The 20,446-nt window shown below is 33.2% G+C and overlaps 1 long non-coding RNA gene across 1 annotated transcript; it reads left to right on the forward strand.

Moving 5' to 3' along the window:
- Positions 1-7,688: 7,688 nt before the first annotated feature.
- Positions 7,689-9,230, forward strand: LOC128291873 (uncharacterized). The gene is made up of 2 exons (XR_008281840.1): positions 7,689-7,810; positions 8,730-9,230. It is a non-coding gene; the product is annotated as an uncharacterized LOC128291873 (long non-coding RNA).
- The last annotated feature ends 11,216 nt before the right edge of the window (positions 9,231-20,446 follow it).

Raw genomic sequence — 20,446 nt, forward strand, 5'->3', positions numbered from 1 at the left:
GAGAACGGCTATGACTAATGGGTCTTTCTACTCAATTCAGTTGAGATAAAAATATTAAATTTGAAAGGTTAAGTCCCTATTTTTTTATAAATTTAGAATTTAGTTCTTATATTTTAATTTTTAATAATTTAGTTCTTTTACTCCTCGTATTTCAAAATTTAAGTTCAATTGTTCACACTGTTAAAATTATTTTGTTAAATTTAGGTTCATTATAACGTAATATTTTTAATTATATTGCTACCAAGTGAATATGTGTTTATATTTCAAATTGTCATGCTAACTAATTTAATAGTCTTAATAATTTGATCTGAATTTTGAAATTTAAAAAGTAAATAGACTAAGTTCCTAAAAATAAAAGTACATGGACTAAATTCTAAAATTTGTAAAGAGTACAGAGACTTATGGCATATTTTAACCAATTTGAACTTTAAAATAGGTTGAAAACAATATTTTTTCAAATCTTTACTAACTTTAAACTCTTGATTAAATTGGTGTTGCAAATTAATCAAACACTAATTTGGTTAAAGAAACTAGAGAATAAGTTATATTATTATGTGAGTATTTTTATCTTTTATATTTTTTATAAAATTCAATAAAAAAACTTACATTAGTGAAATTTGAATTCATGACAAGCACATTTATAAATTCTAAACTTTATACAAAAACTTTTTCACCCGCGTCATTATATCTTTACTAGCTTTAAACCCTTGATAGAGTTGGAGGTTATTTATACAAGTACACATGTATGTTATATTTATGTCTATATTATTAAAAGTTTAACGATATATTAACTAATATATGCACATATAGAGTGAAATTTATTAAATTCAATTCATCGAAGCTATTAGTTTCCAATTCTAGAAAAATCAATTGACTTGCAATAGATTTTTGGATGGGATCCATGTATTTTTGGGTTGAGATTTCTTTATTGCAGTTTAAGTGAAGACTGCGTGAGCAGAAAATTTTGGACAAGATTATCGGAATTACGAATTTGGGTGTTTGATTTATATTTAAATCGTATTGGGTTCGATTTTAAGGCATAATTTTGACTATATATAAGCATAATAATGAATTTATTAGGTTTTATATTTTTGTATTTATTTATTCCAAAATTTAGGATATTTTTAAGTATTTTTAGTTGTTTAAAAGTGTGCTTTTTAGTCAACAAAAAAATTAATTAAACTAGATTTACTTCTTGTTTGGATTAATTAGAGTTTAATTGTACTTAGAAGTTTTATTTTGATATAATTAACTAGCCTATATAAAGTCATCTTTATTATACATTAAGTATGACGTTTTTTTTATTATTTGATTAATAAAAGTGCTCTTTAGAGTATTTTATTTTGCAATATTAAATTCTTTTTTTTTTCAGAAGAATCTTTTTGTAACGCCCCAATTTTTGGGAATCCTGTGAATGTTGGCATAGGTTTAATTATGTTAGTGGGCCTCTAGAAAGCCTAAGCTTAAGATAGAACCCGACAATTTTAGTTAATTTTTGTTCCATAAGAAAAGGGGTGAAATTATGAAATAGGACCTATGTGAAAATGTTTGAAAATGCTATAGGCTAAATTGAAGTGGCCAAATAAATAAGAGTGCAAAATAGGAGGATTTGCATGACAAACCTCCCATTTTACATGAAGTGGCTAGCCATCATGTTATTGTAGACAAAATGTACACTTGATATCCATAATTTATGGTACAAATTGATACAAATTGATAATGGGTTAGGTAAATGTTTCATGATAATAGGTTAGGTAAATGTTCCATGATAATGGGTTAGGTAAATATTTCATGATAAGAATTTCATGTCTTTTGTATTAAAGAATTAAATGGATGAAATATGAAGTTTTATTAAAAAAAAAAGGGTGAAAAGAACAAAGTTTTGTCCATCTTTGTTCATCATAGCTGAAAGTTAGAGAAGAGAAAGGAGAGGAGAAAACTCTTGAGTATTCGGTCATTAAGAGGAGGAAAATTGAAGGTAAGTTCTTGGTACCTTGCTTCTATTTTGAGGTTCATGAGTTCTTCTTGATTCTACCTTAACTCTTGAAGTATATTTTGATTTTTAGTTGTGTTGTGAGCATTTGGTCATGAATTAAAATGAAGGAAATGGTTGTTGTTTCATGTTCTTTTGATGAAAAATGGAAGATATGTGAAGTTGAGCCAAACAAATGAGCATGCATGTGCCTTAGATGCTAAAGGAAAAATCGGCTAACATGTTGTGCTTTAAAATGATGAAATGGAGATTATGCTTAAGTAAAAATCATAGATATGTGATGATTGATTGGTGATATACATGTTTAAATAACATGCATGCAAGATAGGTGTATGAAAGAGTGATTTGGTAATAAATCTGCTTGGGACAGCAGCAGTAACGTGACTTTGGAAAATCACCATAAATTGTGGGAGATGAATTAGAAGCTGAATAAATTATGTAATTAAAGCTTATTGAGTCTAGTTTCTAATGAAATAAACAAGAACATATTTAGAATTCTGTACAATTAGAAATTTGATTCGTAATGAAGTGTGGTCAGATTAGTCAAACAGTGAAACATGGGAAACTTTGAGAAAAATCTGGTATTGATTGGCTAAACCAAAATTCTGAAAATTTTATGGATAGAAGATATATGAGTCTATTTTCAAGGAAAATTAACGGAACTTGATTTGGAGTTTTGTAGCTCCAGTTATAAATAATTTAGTGACTGTTGCTCAGGAAGACAGCTTGCAGCGAAATTATGATTATGTGGTAAACATTGACAAAAATTTGTTAATGAGTTGCTTATTGATTTCTTATAAGCTTACTATGATCTGTAGGTGTGGTTGGCCGAATATTGTAAGGGGTTAATACGTAGTTTGTATTTGAATAGTTAGATTAACGTGTTAGTAATCCAATTGTAGGCGGTTCGTGTGTGGATCTCGTCAAGATATCGTCGCAAATGTGTGTAACTAACACCTCTTTCTTAGTCTAGATCGGCAAAAGTCGAAAAGTCGAAATGCCGAAAACCGATATTTTGTAGATTTATGTGTGCGAATGCTCGTGAGGTAAATCGATTAATGTTTTTGGTAAGTTACAATGTTTGACCGCAAAGTGCATGATTTTCGTTCTCAATATTTTTGGGCTTAATGGGCCAAAATTGAATGATGGGCCAACTGCCCAATTCGGTAAGAACCCTCGACGTGATTACGTTAGTACGTGAAAAGTAAGAATATGCATGAAAAACCCGAAAGTAGCTAAATTACTATAATACCCTTATGTATGGAAAATTATCGTTATACCCCTAGGTGCAAAATTACCAAATACCCCTAGGGTTAAATTGACCTAAATGCATGTTTGATTGTTGTTATTTATCGCATGCCATGTTGTTATTATCTCGATGCATGGACCGGATATTGACGGAGGAAGTATGAAAGTGGTTTGTCCACGATGGAGGCTTTGCCTCAATTTATCGATAATCGAGCGAAAAAGGTCAAGAATCGTGGGAGTGTTAATGGGTGGGTTGAGCTATTCCCACATGGACCGTATGGTGGTAGGGTGAAGTGTAGTGGTTGGTGGGTTGAGTAGTCTCCCCAAATGGGCTTGCATATGTTATTGATGTTGCATGTATTTTGAAATGGGCCTATGGGTCATCTTGTTATCTGAATAAGGGCTAAGGCCCGCTTTATTGTAATCTGAAAAGGGCTCGCCCAAGACCACTGCTACCCAAATGGGCTTGCATATGTTATTGATGTTGCATGTATTTTGAAATGGGCCTATGGGCCATATCGTTATCTGAATAAGGGCTAAGGCCCGCTTTATTGTAATCTAAAAGGGCTCGCCCAAGACCATCATTACTGAATGGGCTTAGCCCAATAGACTTGAGTGACTTGGGCTTGAATGGGTTTTCCTTACACATCGAGTTTCCCAAACTCACCCTTTTATTTTCATCCACGCAGAAATCCCCAACCATAGTGGGCTTGGAGTCGTGAGGGAATTTTGAGTGGCCACCCGCTCGAAAGTTTGATTTTCTTCCGTGAATCGGACATCCTTTTAATTACGTTTGAGGTTTTGGGCTTTTAAATGTAATAAGGCCGCTTATTTATTTTTATGGTTTTAATATGTATTACTAAGATAGGTATTACTTATTTTAACTGTTGAAACTGGATAGCTTTAGGCGTTTTCAAAAAACAACAGTTGATTTCAAAATAACACGACAACAAGCAAAGCTTCCGCAATGAAAGTATTTTCCAAAATTAATCACTTTTCCTAAAATGACTTAATCAAATCGGTTTCTAGAAATATCCATGACGTTAAGGTGTGGCAATGGCAAGATGCATGTCAGGATTGGATCCGAAGGAGCTTGGTACTTAAGCAATCCGATGGACTCACCACCTCTTTTCCGGTTTCCTACCGGTGCATGACTTCCATTCACTTTAACCCTTAATGAATTAATCTTTTGAACATTAAGTACGATTTTCGGACTTAGAATGGATTTTTTAACGCTTTTGATGTGGCATGCCGATCCGCCATAACTTCGGGCCGGTTTGGGGTGCTACATTTAGTGGTATCGAGCCTAGGTTACAACAACTCTACTGTGGAATGGGTTTACAAAATTTAGATCTTTGAAAATAAAAATTTTATAAAGATTGCAAAACGCGATTTTCAAAATTTAGATCTTTAGAAGGTGGCATTCAATCTCCTACCAAACCTCGTGAGTATTACTCAACTCTTCAATATTTTTCGACTTATCTGTTCGTACTAAAATCTCGCTAGGATACTCTAGATAGGATGATATCGAAACCATAGGAAAATCGATAAGAGATCAAATTGTAGCTAGACTTCGATTCTCGCGAAAACAAACTCGAACTCATTCTCGATTCATAAAACATCCGTAATAAACACCGGAATATTAATTGATGCATAAAAATTCGTAATCAAGATAATACGATATGAGTACAAGAGGCAGAGACGAGCCGAGGAAGTGCTCGAGCGAGATCTTCGCTCTCGAGACATATGCTTGCGGTGGATGCACCGTACCACCGACAACAAAGGTAGAGTCTCATGATCATGGTGCCGAGGATAATTCCTCGTCACAGCAATGCTTCGTGTTCGGAAAGGGTTACCGGACAAGTTCGCAACGAAATTTGAGGATCGATTGAATTACTCCGGCTAACGGAGCGGAGATCGTTAGGCCGTGTTCGTATAGCCCCGAATGTGGCGGAATATTGGTTGGAGGCCACGAATCGGATTATGGACAACTTGGACCGCTCCGAGGAGATTGTGAGTGGGGTATTTGTACTAAGTCCTTTAGGTCACTCGGTTAGGGTAGACAAACGTATAGGATGTACCCTTAGAAACTCAAGGTAAGATTTTCCCGAGAGATCGATGGAGTTATCGTCGGAGAGTTTGATCTCATTTTGGGAATGGATGGCTTGTTAAGCATAAAGCGACTCGGATTGTACTGCTAAACGAATGGTGTTAAGGACCACAAAGGATGAGGAGGTTATGGTGATAGGTGAGCGAAGGGATTATTTGTCCAATGTGGTGTCGAGATTAAGAGCCGAAAAGTGGATTCGAAAGGTTGTGAGGTCTATTTGGCATTTGTAAGTCAGTTAGAAGAGGAGGGCCGACAAGTGGATAAGGTTAGGACCGTAAAGGAGTTCTAAGGAGTTTTTCCGAAGAGCTTCCGTGATTGCCTCCGAACCGGAAGTTGAGTTTGAAATAGATTTGTTGCTCGAACGGTGCCGTGTCCATCGTGATCGTATAGGATGGCATCAAGGAGTTAGTGGAGTTAAAGGCTCAAATTCAAGAGTTGTTGGATAGGGACTTTATTAGGCCAAGCGTGTCTCCATGGGGAGCACCGGTGCTATTCGTGAAAAGAAGGATGGTACGATGCGGATGTGCATTGATTATCTCTAGTTGAACAAACTGACGATTAAGAATAAGTATCCACCGCCAAGGATTGATGATCTATTCGACCACTTAGATGCGCTTCAGATTTTCCAAGATCGACCTTCGATCTGGATATCATCAGTTAAGGGTCAAGGAGGCAGATATCCAAAAGATGACATTCAGGACTCGATATGGTCATTACGAGTTTCTGGTTATGCCATTTGAACTAATGAACGCTCCTGCAGCGTTTATGGATCTGATGAATCGTGTGTTCCAACCATTTTTAGATCAGTTCGTAGTCGCCTTTATTGACGATATCCTGGTATATTCTAAAACTAAAACGAAACATGATGAGCATCTCCGTATAGTGCTATATGTATTAAGGGAGAAGGAACTCTTTGCGAAGTTCAGCAAGTGTGAATTTTGGTTGAGGGAGGTAACCTTCTTAGGACATGTGGTCTCTGCTGAGGGGATTAAGGTGGACCCTCGGAAAATTGAAGCGATTTTGGAGTGGAAGCCGCCTAGGTCAGTGTCAGAAATACGGAGTTTTCTAGGACTGGCATGATACTACAGAAGGTTTGTGAAAGGTTTTTCTGTGATGGCAGACCTCTGAAAAAAAAAACTCATAAGGAAAGGAGTACCGCTTGCATGGACTAAGAAAGCAAGAAGCTTTTGAGAAGTTGAAGAAAGTTCGATCAAGCACTTGTGTTAATTTAATGAGTCCGGGAATGATTTTATCAGGTACAAGTGACGCATCACACGTGGGTTTGGGCTGCGTGTTAATGCAAGAAGGTAAGGTGGTTGCATATGCATCACGATAGCTTAAACCTCATGAGGGAAACTATTTGACTCATGATTTAGAGTTGGCAGCAGTGATATTTGACCTTAAGATTTGGAGACATTACTTGTACAGAGAAAGGTGTATTATATACACTGACCATAAGAGTCTTAAGTATTTGTTGACTCAGAAGGAGCTGAACCTTAGGCAAAGGAGATGGATTGAGTTGCTTAAGGATTATGACTGTTCGATCGAGTATCACCCAAGGAAGGCTACTGTGGTAGCCGATGCTCTAAGTCGTAGAGCTGTATCTGATCTGAGAGCAATGTTTGCTCGTCTGAGTCTGTATGATGATGGACGTCTATTGGCTAAGTTGCAAGTGAGGCCAACCTGGGTGGATCAGATTAAGGAAAAATAGTTGAACGATGAGTCTTTGGTCACTCGTTTTCAACAAGTTAAGGAAGGGGAAACTTCTGAGTTTGAGAGCCAGAAGAGACGTTGCAATAGCAATACCCTCATCTGTTTGGATTAGGTAAATTTCGAGGACGAAATTTCTTTAAGGAGGGTAGAGTTGTAACGCCCCAATTTTCGGGAATCCTGTGAATGTTGGCATAGGTTTAATTATGTTAGTGGGCCTCTAGAAAGCCTAAGCTTAAGATAGAACCCGACAATTTTAGTTAATTTTTGTTTCATAAGAAAAAGGGGGTGAAATTATGAAATAGGACCTATGTGAAAATGTTTGAAAATGCTATAGGCTAAATTGAAGTGGCCAAATAAATAAGAGTGCAAAATAGGAGGATTTGCATGACAAACCTCCCATTTTACATGAAGTGGCTAGCCATCATGTTATTGTAGACAAAATGTACACTTGATATCCATAATTTATGGTACAAATTGATACAAATTGATAATGGGTTAGGTAAATGTTTCATGATAATAGGTTAGGTAAATGTTCCATGATAATGGGTTAGGTAAATGTTTCATGATAAGAATTTCATGTCTTTTGTATTAAAGAATTAAATGGATGAAATATGAAGTTTTATTAAAAAAAGGGTGAAAAGAACAAAGTTTTGTCCATCTTTGTTCATCATAGCTGAAAGTTAGAGAAGAGAAAGGAGAGGAGAAAGCTCTTGAGTATTCGGTCATTAGGAGGAGGAAAATTGAAGGTAAGTTCTTGGTACCTTGCTTCTATTTTGAGGTTCATGAGTTCTTCTTGATTCTACCTTAACTCTTGAAGTATATTTTGATTTTTAGTTGTGTTGTGAGCATTTGGTCATGAATTAAAATGAAGGAAATGGTTGTTGTTTCATGTTCTTTTGATGAAAAATGGAAGATATGTGAAGTTGAGCCAAACAAATGAGCATGCATGTGCCTTAGATGCTAAAGGGAAAAATCGGCTAACATGTTGTGCTTTAAAATGATGAAATGGAGATTATGCTTAAGTAAAAATCATAGATATGTGATGATTGATTGGTGATATACATGTTTAAATAACATGCATGCAAGATAGGTGTATGAAAGAGTGATTTGGTAATAAATCTGCTTGGGACAGCAGCAGTAACGTGACTTTGGAAAATCACCATAAATTGTGGGAGATGAATTAGAAGCTGAATAAATTATGTAATTAAAGCTTATTGAGTCTAGTTTCTAATGAAATAAACAAGAACATATTTAGAATTCTGTACAATTAGAAATTTGATTCGTAATGAAGTGTGGTCAGATTAGTCAAACAGTGAAACATGGGAAACTTTGAGAAAAATCTGGTATTGATTGGCTAAACCAAAAATTCTGAAAATTTTATGGATAGAAGATATATGAGTCTATTTTCAAGGAAAATTAACGGAACTTGATTTGGAGTTTTGTAGCTCCAGTTATAAATAATTTAGTGACTGTTGCTCAGGAAGACAGCTTGCAGCGAAATTATGATTATGTGGTAAACATTGACAAAAATTTGTTAATGAGTTGCTTATTGATTTCTTATAAGCTTACTATGATCTGTAGGTGTGGTTGGCCGAATATTGTAAGGGGTTAATACGTAGTTTGTATTTGAATAGTTAGATTAACGTGTTAGTAATCCAATTGTAGGCGGTTCGTGTGTGGATCTCGTCAGCATATCGTCGCAAACAGGTGTGTAACTAACACCCTCTTTCTTAGTCTAGATCGGCAAAAGTCGAAAAGCCGAAATACCGAAAACCGGTATTTTGTAGATTTGCGAGTGTGCGAATGCTCGTGAGGTAAATCGATTAATGTTTTTGGTAAGTTACAATGTTTGGACTGCAAAGTGCATGATTTCTGTGCCCTCAATATTTTTGGGCTTAATGGGCCAAAATTGGAATGATGGGCCAACGGGCCCAATTCGGTAAGAACCCTCGGTACGTGATTCTGTTAGTACGTGAAAAGTAAGAATATGCATGAAAAACCCTGAAAGTAGCTAAATTACTATAATACCCTTATGTATGGAAAATTACTGTTATACCCCTAGGTGCAAAATTACCGAAATACCCCTAGGGTTAAATTGACCTAAATGCATGTTTGACTGTTGTTATTTACTGCATGCCATGTTGTTATTATCTGATGCATGGGACTGGGATATTGACGGAGGAAGCACTGAAAGTGGCTTGTCCACGTCTTGGAGGCTTTGCCTCAATTTATTGTTAATCGAGCAGCAAGGTCAAGAATCGTGGAGTGTTAAATGGGTGGGTTGAGCTATTCCCACATGGAGTGTATGGTGGTAGGGTGGAGTGTAGTGGTTGGTGGGTTGAGTAGTCTCCCAAATGGGCTTGCATATGTTATTGATGTTGCATGTATTTTGAAATGGGCCTATGGGTCATATGTTATCTGAATAAGGAGCTAAGGCCCGCTTTATTGTAATCAAAAGGGCTCGCCCAAGACCACTGTTACCCAAATGGGCTTGCATATGTTATTGATGTTGCATGTATTTTGAAATGGGCCTATGGGCCATATCATTATCTGAATAAGGGCTAAGGCCCGCTTTATTGTAATCTAAAAGGGCTCGCCCATACCATCATTACACTGAATGGGCTTAGGCCCAATAGGCTTGAGTGACTTGGGCTTGAATGGGTTTTCCTTACACACCGAGTTTCCCAAACTCACCCCTTTTATTTTCATCCACGCAGAAATCCCCAACCATAGTGGGCTTGGAGCGTGAGGGAATTTGAGTGGCCACCCGCTCGAAAGTTTGATTTTCTTTCGTGAACTGGAGATCCTTTTAATTACGTTTGAGGTTTTGGGCTTTTAAATGTAATAAGGCCGCTTATTTATTTTTGATGGTTTTAATATGTATTACTAAGATAGGTATTACTTATTTTAACTGTTGAAACTGGATAGCTTTAGGCCGCGTTTTCAAAAAACAACAGTTGATTTCAAAATAACACGACAACAAGCAAAGCTTCCGCAATGAAAGTATTTTCCAAAATTAATCACTTTTCCTAAAAATGACTTAATCAAATCGTTTTCCTAGAAATATCCATGACGTTAAGGTGTGGCAATGGCAGTATGCATGTCTAGGATTGGATCCAAAGGGAGCTTGATACTTAAGCAGTCCGATGGACTCACCACCTCTTTTCCGGTTTCCTACCGGTGCATGCCTTCCATTCACTTTAACCCTTAATGAATTAATCTTTTGAACATTAAGTACGATTTTCTGGACTTAGAATGGATTTTTTTTAACGTTTTTGATGTGGCATGCCGGATCCGGCCATAACTTCTGGGCCGGGTTTGGGGTGCTACACTTTTTGTTTAATTTTTTTCAATATTTTAGGACAAGTTCTTAAAACGTCGGGTTGCCAACTATTCATTCTTGAAGGGTCAATCAAAACCATTGGTTGAGTTTTTCAGGAAACCTTCTTGAACGGTTTAATCATACATTTATCCTTCTATTCATATCTACTGGTTTATCTATTCCATCTTCCACCTTTTACTTTTCGATTTCTTCATTATCTTTACTATTTAAATTCATTTAATTCACATTGTTTGTTGTTTTCGTGTTCTTAGTATTAGATCTGCTACCCTAAGTGTAGTATTTTCATCTTAATACACTTCTAATTTTTTTCGAATAAATTGGTTAATAAAACAAATTAATTGATTACATTAATATACTTTGTATAATTATCCTCATATGGTTTTTGCACACCAACCAAAATATAAGTAAATGTTGCTCACCGATTGTCTAATGTTTAAACTAATACTAAGCAATATTACGTGGTCAGATCGTAATACGGAAAGATAACTTAGTAGACCAGCCTAAACATGTCCTTAGTCTAATAAAAAATGAGTAAACTGATTAAAAGATTAATATGTCGTCTATTAAGTCCAATTTGGGAGATGTTTTATCTTGGGCATTAGAGCGGATAACTCCTAGAAGATAAAAACATAGATGTGACTAACTAAACTGACAGTATATTAGACTGGACCCAAGAAGAATAGATCCTGAATTTGTTTATGGATTTATTCACTTGTGACGTTCATAGTTTGTCATACCTAAATCCTAAGTATATGACAGACTATGTATGTGTGACTCGTATATTTTGGTGTAAGTAAAAACTTGAGTTCAACTAGATAAGGAACTGAAAGCCAATGCATTGGTATACGACTTCTACAGTATGTAATGTCATTCACAATAGTGGAATTCTTAGCCTAAGACATGGGTAAATGATATCTTCTCATTTGCATGACATGGTTGATGAAAAGTAAACATGGCTAGGGGTCGTTTGTCTTTATGATGAATGACTTGATTACTATTTGATAGCAATTGACTTTTCATGAAGGAAGATGTAATAATTACCATGAGATAAAATAGGATCAAATTGAGAGAATGAATATTATCCCAAAGAGATTAAGGATATCCTATGAGGGTAACACACTTATGGCAAGGTTATTAGATGAGCACTGATCGAGTTTCTTTCGTAATGTTATGTCGTTAGAGAGAGCTCAGTCACGATACTATAGTTGAATGATTTTGTAACTAAATGAGTTTATAATTAATAGGCAAAAATCTGGAACTTAATTATAAATATTCAAGCCTCAATTGCATATGTCCAATCGGTCCCTTTGTTAGCTTGTTGAAACTAGAAATGAATTATATGTTAGATCAAATGAGAAATGAATAGAAATATAGAAATGAGAAACATTTGGAAATGAAATGTGGTTTTCTCCCAAATGGAAATGAAAATGGAGAAGTGTAAACATTTGCAAATGAATGTGTTTTCTCCAAAATGAAAATGAAAATGAATTTATGTTTTTTAAATTAAATAAAGTTTAAAAATGGAAATAAATCATTTAGTCATAGTGAACTGTTGAATGTAGAAATATTTAATATATTTTATCATAAATTCTTTTATGGTAAAGTCGACATGATTTTAATGAAATTATAATTGGGTTGAGAAGATTATTTAATTGGAAAAATATTAATGTGTTTTTGGGAAATAGAAAAACAAATATCGGGTTGGATTGAATTATAAAGTATTGCGTTAAAAGTTCATGGAGTACTTATAATTGGACCCAACATGAAGAAACCCAAAAGCCTTTCATGTCAATGAAAGGGACGACAACTACCCCTATACTTCTAAACAGACTAGGAGTTCATTTTTCTACTTAAAATAAACTTCTACAATTCAACAAGAGGTAGAAGGGTTCTACCTCCTCTCCCTAAAGATAGATGGCACCGGTAGGATTATTTACAAAACTTTAAGATATTGTTACTCTGCCCAGAAATAGAGAGAATTAATTCTCAACTATTGAATCTATTTTCTAGAATAATAATTCTATCGGTTTCTATTTGAGAACAGATTTTTTGTTTTCACACTTAAACAAAGAAAATTATTTCTAGTTCTATGTTTTGATTTGAATCTGTCGAGCTCACGCTCGAAGCAGTTCATGGTACGAGAATATCAAATAAGATCGTTTGGTTGAAAGCCGAGAATAACAAGGATCCGTCTATCCAAAAACATATGTGCGAATTTGGATTTGGGTTTGTTGCTATAAATATCACAAATCGGCTCGGTTTTCAAAATTTTTATTTTTAACTATGCAAAAAAATTGTTTTCGAACTGGATTTTTTCTAACATTTAGGTATCAAGAAAACATCTTCCTAAGCTTAAAAACTCGCCTTACTTGTAGTCCAAGACACTAGGATTCAGTTTAGAGCCATTGAATAGAATCAAGTCTTGTCATCTAAAACAACTTCGAATCATTTTAGGACTTTTGAGACCTTATGTAGATGTTGCCTTCATATTATTGACTAAGTTGATGTCACCCATCAATCAAGTTCTAACTGGATTTTCCCATTTCTTTTACCCAAATCTTATTTTGCATCAATTTTCTATAAATTTGCTACATAAACTTTTCACTAATTGGACCAATTTGACATATATAATTAGGAATCAAATAATTTATAATTAAGTTCTGATTCTTCGTCTAGTAATTACAACATTCTTTAATCATGGAGTCATTCCATTAAAGTAACATGATTAAATTCTCCTTTATTATATATAGTTACGAAAGTAACTTTATAGATGATTGTCTAATGACCTTGTCATAAGTATGTTACCTACATAAGATATCTCTTATCTCTTTGGGTTAAAGTTGTTCGCCCAATATGATCCAATTTTATCTCATGGCAACCATTACGTCTTTCTTCATGAAAAATTAAATTACTCACAATTAGTAATTAAATTATTCATCTTAGACCAATGACTTGTAGTTGCGTTATTTTTTTCATCTATCATGAATGTCAATAAGAGGATATCATTAACCCTTAATTAAGCTAAAAATTCCATTATTGTAAATGAAGTTATGCCGTATAGAAGTCGTATATCAAACATACCAGCTTTCAGCTATTTAGTTATTTGAACTTAGACTTTTAATGCATCAAAGTATACGAGTCACACACACATAGTCAGTCATTTACTCAAGATTAAGGTAAGTCGCACTATGGACATCACAAATGAATTGTCCATAAACAAATCTAAGATGAATTAAACTTGAGATCCTGTTCAATGTACTATCAATCCAAAAAGTCACATATATGTCTTTATCTTTTGAGAGTCAACCGCTCTGATACCTAAGATAAGACATCTTCTCAATTGGACTTGGTAGACGACATAATAATCCTTTAACTAATTTGCTTAATTTTGACTTATCATACTACAGACCTTTTAGATTACCTACTAATACAAGTTGGCTTCTTGCATTATGTTTCAACCACATAATGCAACTTAGTATTGGTTAAACATTATGTAATATGTGAGACAACATTTGTTTACATTTTGCTTTCTGTGCAAAAACCATTGAGGACAAATACAAATGCTATTAATGTGAATAATTGAATTTTATTAAATAAATTTGTTCGAAAATTTACAAGTACAAATGACGAATAAACTACACTTAGGGCACTAGATCCTAACAAAGAGCTAAAAAATATAACATATGACATACCAATTATACCCAAGAACTATCCAAAGTCGTTTATGGGCCACTATCATCTTAATCATTCATTCGTACCAAAATTCAAATGTGCAGCAATATATACCTCAAGATACTTAACAACAAACAATAACCAATTAACACATACCACCACTATATTTATGTTTCATCATCAATTCAAATTCACATAACATTCTTACAAACAAAAATTTAGAATAATAATAGCAAGAAATCAATTTAAAACAATTCAATTTAATGTATAATATAAGATAATCTAAAATTTGAGTTGCACAAATGAAAAAAAAAACTATTCAAGCTTTCGGAACCTTTTCCTTGCCATTTTCATTCAAGCAATCACTACACAAATTTAAGGTTTTAGCAGGATATTAGGGCATTATAGCACGAAATGCCAATCTGTTGCCTATCAACTATGAGTCATGGCATCATATGCTTGATAGTAATAAAAATCAAGCTCTCGATTGTAATAGGCCCAATTTGCCCGGGCTTATATCAGAACCAAAACCAAAATAAAACAAAAAAAAGCCCCAAAAACAATAAAAGTCCATTAGTCCAAAACAGCCCATGACCCAATTACATAAAACAACCCAAATAATATCTGACCCAAACATTAAACCCAAATCAACCCAATACCCGAATGAATTAATACCCCAATAGGCCCAATACCAAAACCCCTAATTTAATTCCTAACCCAATTTATAAATGGCCAAAATGAGCCCAATAGTGTGAAAGCGCAAGAAACCCTAGAGGTTTCTGGAATATGCTAGCACTGCAGCTAGCCAAGATCGGTCACCCACGAGTGGTTCCCACGCACGGCCTCCACGTCACCAGGGCCTCTTCCTCCGTACAACACTCCATGTGTTCATAGAACCTGCGAGAAGAACAAATAAACGGAGAAAGCAATAACAGAAAAAGAAATTTGGATTTACATTTTTTTATTTTTTTCCTTTTTCTTTTGGTTCAGCTATAAAAAGGCCGATTGTACACTGTAAATTGAGGACGGATACAAATCAAATACAAAGAAATCAATCAAAATTTTTAAAAGGTGATTTATGATTTAAGCTTCTTTAATTTTTTTCGTTTTCATTCGGTTTATTTCTTGAGGAATTTCGTTATCGCATTTGAAAACAAAAAAAAGCCTTACCTTACGAAGGTGCCATGGATTCCGTTCTGCTTTGTTGAAATCGAGGCCGAAAGGGAATCTTGGGGCTAAAAAACATCCCTCAAAGCTTGAAGGCACTGGTTGCCGTTTAGAGAGGTGGTTCGGTGTTTGAAATAGGGGATTTAGGGTCTGCTAGTTGATAGGAAAGGAGGTTAGGATTGGTTCGACTGAATGTGGTCTGGTTTTAGCCTTTTTAAAGGACCAAAAACGGTGCCATTTTGAGCCTGTTTCAGTGGCTTCAAAACAGTGTCTTATAGACTATACCCGATCCAACTTGATTCGGTTACCCGCGAGGATCCACGCGTTTTGCTTAAAGGGGATATTTGCGCCATAAATCCTTCCCTTTTGCGCAGTTGTTCAATTGAGCTTTATTTGTTTTTTTTCCTGTTTTTTAATTTATCTATGTAATCTGTGCGTAGATCCAATTTGGTCCTTGCCTAAGCGTTGTGTTTTGGGATCTGGAATATTTCCAGCTTTGGTCCCTATGCATTCTCACGCATTACGCTTTGGTCCCTATTTTAATTTCAATAGTTTATTTTATTTATGAATTATTCCTTTCATTTTAATTTTATTTTAATTGAGTTTTCTCTTTGTATAATTCATTATATTTTTAAAAATTAACTTAATATTTTTATATGTTTTGAGTTACTTTAATAATTTTACTTTGTTTTATAAAATCATTATTTTGAAGTTTTTATATTATATTATTTTAACATTTTGTATAATATTCGTTTAAATGTTTTTATATATATTTGTACATATGTAGTTCATGGTAAAATTAATTTGATCCTATATACATTATTAATTCCATGTTATTTTGTACATAGAATTTCTTCTAAATCTATTTATGTATATATATATATATATTTAAAATCTATTATGTATATAATTCATTCCCTAAGATTATATTTTATTATGTACTTTTGCTATCCTTTTCATATTTTATGTATTATTTAAGTTATATTTTATTGTATGTATATTATCAACTTCAAATAAATTTATTATTTTGTTAAAACATTTTACATATTATTTGATTCAAATGTCTTATTTTTATAACATCTATTTTAATGATCATATATATATTCCTAGTTTTTATGTAAATTATTTCAAATTCCAGATGTGTTATTTGTTCATCAATTCATCATTTTTAAAATTGTTTTGTATCATATTGGCTCCTAGTTTTATTTTGTTTGGTACACTATGTGTTGATTGTTTTCATATTATTTCATATATCATTGTTGCATATTATTTATTCGTTTTTGTATTATTATATCAATTGTTATTCATCCATGTTTGAAAATTTGGTTATATTTTTCTTTGATTAGTTATATTTTATTATTTGTCTTGTTAATTTGTTTCTTAAGTTTATATTATCTTCATTCACCAAGTATAATACGTTATTCGTGCATATTGTCCCATGTTTATAATTTCGCCTTTTGTTCGCAAGTGTTGCTTTGTAATTTTCAACTTTTTGCTTTAAAATTGATTGTTCCATTTTATTTCAAGGCAAATCAATGCGTTTTGAGCTGGTTTTACAATTGTTTATTTGAAAATTTACTAAAACAAAGGTAATGATTGATGTTTGGGAATTCGAAGAATCGTACCCTACAGTGCTGGGTTTCGATTTTCCGTTTGTCCAAAATAATCAAATATTCCTTTGAAATTTCATCCGTATTTTCTAATTTCTAAAACAAGGTAATGTTCAATGTTTAGAAATTCGAGAAATCATGCCTTACTGTGCTGGGTTTCGGCTTTTCGTTGGACTAAATAATTGGGCATCCTTTTGTAATTTTTAGCGTATGAGCTTTTGGAAGTCAAGAATTAATCGCGATTTCGAAAGTATAAAGGATCGTGTCCTATCGTGCTGGATGTGATGCTGTATTCCTTTGAAACAAGAGAATTTTGACGACCAACTTGAGCCATTCGAATGTTTCAAAAGAAATCATACTTCAAAGTATTTTTTAAAACATCTTAGACATAAGGTTAGTACTTAATCAATTTGGTACCAATTTTGGGCGTAGCGAGGGTACTAATCCTTCCTCGCACGTAATCGGCTCCCGAACCTGTTTTCTCAAATTTCGTAGGCCAAAGTTGATTTAAATAGAGTAAATTGTTTTATCAGGTGATCCAATCACACCTAAACAAAAGGATTGGTGGCGACTCCACTCGTTTTAAGGTCGATTCCCATTTTTTCTAAAATAAAAAGTGGTTTCGACATTGATAATATTAAGGTAATAACGTGAATGTAATTTATAATACATTGGTTTAAGTTTCATTTATATTTACTTTCTAAACTTGTGTTATTTGCAGGAGAGATTTGCTTTAGAGGTCTTAGATAATTATGTAAAGAAGGCATTAGGGAAAAATAGAAAGACCATAAAAGTGCTTTAAATAAGGAATATTTTAAGAAAAATATAAGCCTCGAAGTGAAATTGTGAAATGTCCCACCGGGAATGTTGAGGTACCAATGGGAAAATGCAATTAGATTTTGGAATTCAAAGAAAGAAGAGGGATTACGTACTTCCAAACTCTTATAATTACTTTGGTTTATAGTATTTACTATATACATAATAATAATTTCATAATGTAGGATTGTGAGCAAGTTGGAACTACAAGTAGGCAAAAACAAAAATTCACTCACATAGCTAAGTCGAAAAGTTTTGCTTGTGTAGCTGATGACGAGGTATTTTGAATTTATTAATTATGTCAAATATTAATCACTTTCTACTAAATAATATTTTTCCTACTGTATTGTAGGAATTGTCATTTGGCCAAAAGTTGGACGCCTTCAGCTTTTTGACATTATATATAGAAAGAAAGATGGATCTTCTATGACTATTGAAGCTGCAGAACTTATGGTATATTTACTTAATAAAATTTGAATTATTTTAAATATTTATCATGTTTAATTATAATGGTTTAATTCGTCGTTTGTAATGTAAATAATGTTAAGTTATGTTGCATTTGTTTTGATTATATATATTTCGTTTCTAACTCTTTGATTGATCTATTACAAGAAACTAAAGGATAAAAGAGCGGAGTACGAAGCGATTGCTTCAAGTGATAGTTCTGTTAATTTTGACGACATTGATAACCGAATTATTACTGAAGTTTTAGATCCTAAAAGCTATGGTCGGGTTTGATTTCAAGGATCTTTTGTTAACCCAACCCAATATTTTGGATCCAGCTCACAGCAATACATGCCTTCAGGGAATCAAGCTCAAGCTGAACTTCAGAGGTTAATAGACCAGATGGCTCAGATGCAAGCAAGCACATTTGAGCAAATTGCTCAACTTAAAGCGGAGGCAGCATCTTGAAAAGTAGAGGCTCAAAGAAAATATGAAGTACTCTAGCAACAACTTAAAGCTGAGGCAGCAGCGAGGGAAGTAGATGCAAGCAGAAAATATGACGAACTCCAACTACAGTTTCAGAATATGATGAAGATCTTTCAACAGTCGCAGTATCCATAATCTTAGACGTTTGTTTTCTTATTGTGAGAATATTTTAACAATATAACTTTTGAATATAATATATTTTGTTATTTCATTTATTAATTTAGATCATATACATATTTCTTTTGTTGGATTTGAATTATCATTTAGATTTGCAGTTTTTGGTTGGATTTGATATTACAGGAAATTATGTTTATATGAATGAAAATGGATTGGTAAAACTCTGCTAAAACTAGTGGCGTTTTTCTACAAATGCTGCCAAAGAACATGACTTTTAGCGGCACTTTTACTAAAAATGCAACTAAAAAACATAACCTTTAAAGGCGTTTGTTTGGGAAAGCGCAGCTAAAGGTCATGTTCTTTAGTGGCTTTTGTGGGGGAAAATACCGCTAAAGGTCATGTTCTTTAGCGGTGTTTGTGGAAAAGCACCGCTAAAAGTCATGTTCTATAGTCATGTTTGTGGGGAAAACGCGACTAAAGGTCATGTTCTATAACGGTGTTTTTTAAGAAATGTCGCAAAATTTAGCGGCATTATCTATAGCTGCATTTTTTATAGCCTTATTAAAACGCCGCAAACTGTTTCAGCGACGCTTATAGGCCCAAAATAAGGCCGCTAAAAGCCTGTTTTGCTATAGTGAATTGCCAACCTTTTTCACTTCAAAAACAATATTAACATTATAAATCAAGCTAGTACAACAAGAATAAAAAAATTAGAATATCTAAAATTCATCAAAAACATGGAATGGAATCAACCAACATACTTCCCGCTTTCAATTATTTAGGTGTGTCACGAAAGTATGATGTGTTATTTTTTGTTATGGATTGTTAAGATTATGGTGAAATAATGTATAATGTCACTTAGTAGTTACATCACCAAATTATATAGGATTTCATCAATAATCATTTGTACCATCATCAATAATGAATCACATTCAATGTATAAATAACAAAAGCAACATTGTCAAGATGTTAATAACATACTATATCGTCACTTCATATAGTAAAATAAAAACATGAATGACGATAATGTAAAATGTCACACCCTAATAAGTATTTGGTGACAAATAACTTTGTCAGCAAATTATATACAAATTTGTCATTTATTATTCGAATTTTCAATTTGAAGTTATAGAGACGAAATCAATATCGTCATATATTTAATGACGTAAATATATTGTCAGTGGATATGCTAAAATATGTAATGCAATTTTATTTAAAGTCAATTTGAAATTGTTATGCATTATTAATAGTATAATAATAGTAAAAGAAAATATTATCTTATAATTAATATTATGTCTGACAATCATTTTGTCACCAAATTATAAATGCATTTCTCATTAATTAGATTAAGATCATCATCAATAATAAAATGAAATTATTAATAATAGAAACAAAATTGTCAAATTAATTATTACATAATTACTATCACCTAGTATCATAAAAAAAAACAAATGATTAAGCAAAATTACACTATAATCTTAAAATATAATAATTATTTATGTTGTAGAATTTACTTCTTACAAAATAATAAAAGTAAAAAAAATCGAAATTGTTAAGAACTTATATAATTTTTATTTCTAGTAAAACAAAACTTGAATATTCAAGGAAAAAATGAATATGACCAACTAAAAAGGTATTGATATTTTTTTTTGTTATAAATGTTAAATTTAGTGACTGTTGGAGTTGAAATATCGATACTAGGAAGCTTTTATCGATACTACATAAAA

The sequence above is a fragment of the Gossypium arboreum genome, chromosome 4 (genome assembly GCF_025698485.1).
Source record: "Gossypium arboreum isolate Shixiya-1 chromosome 4, ASM2569848v2, whole genome shotgun sequence".
NCBI classification, from domain to species: Eukaryota; Viridiplantae; Streptophyta; class Magnoliopsida; order Malvales; family Malvaceae; genus Gossypium; species Gossypium arboreum.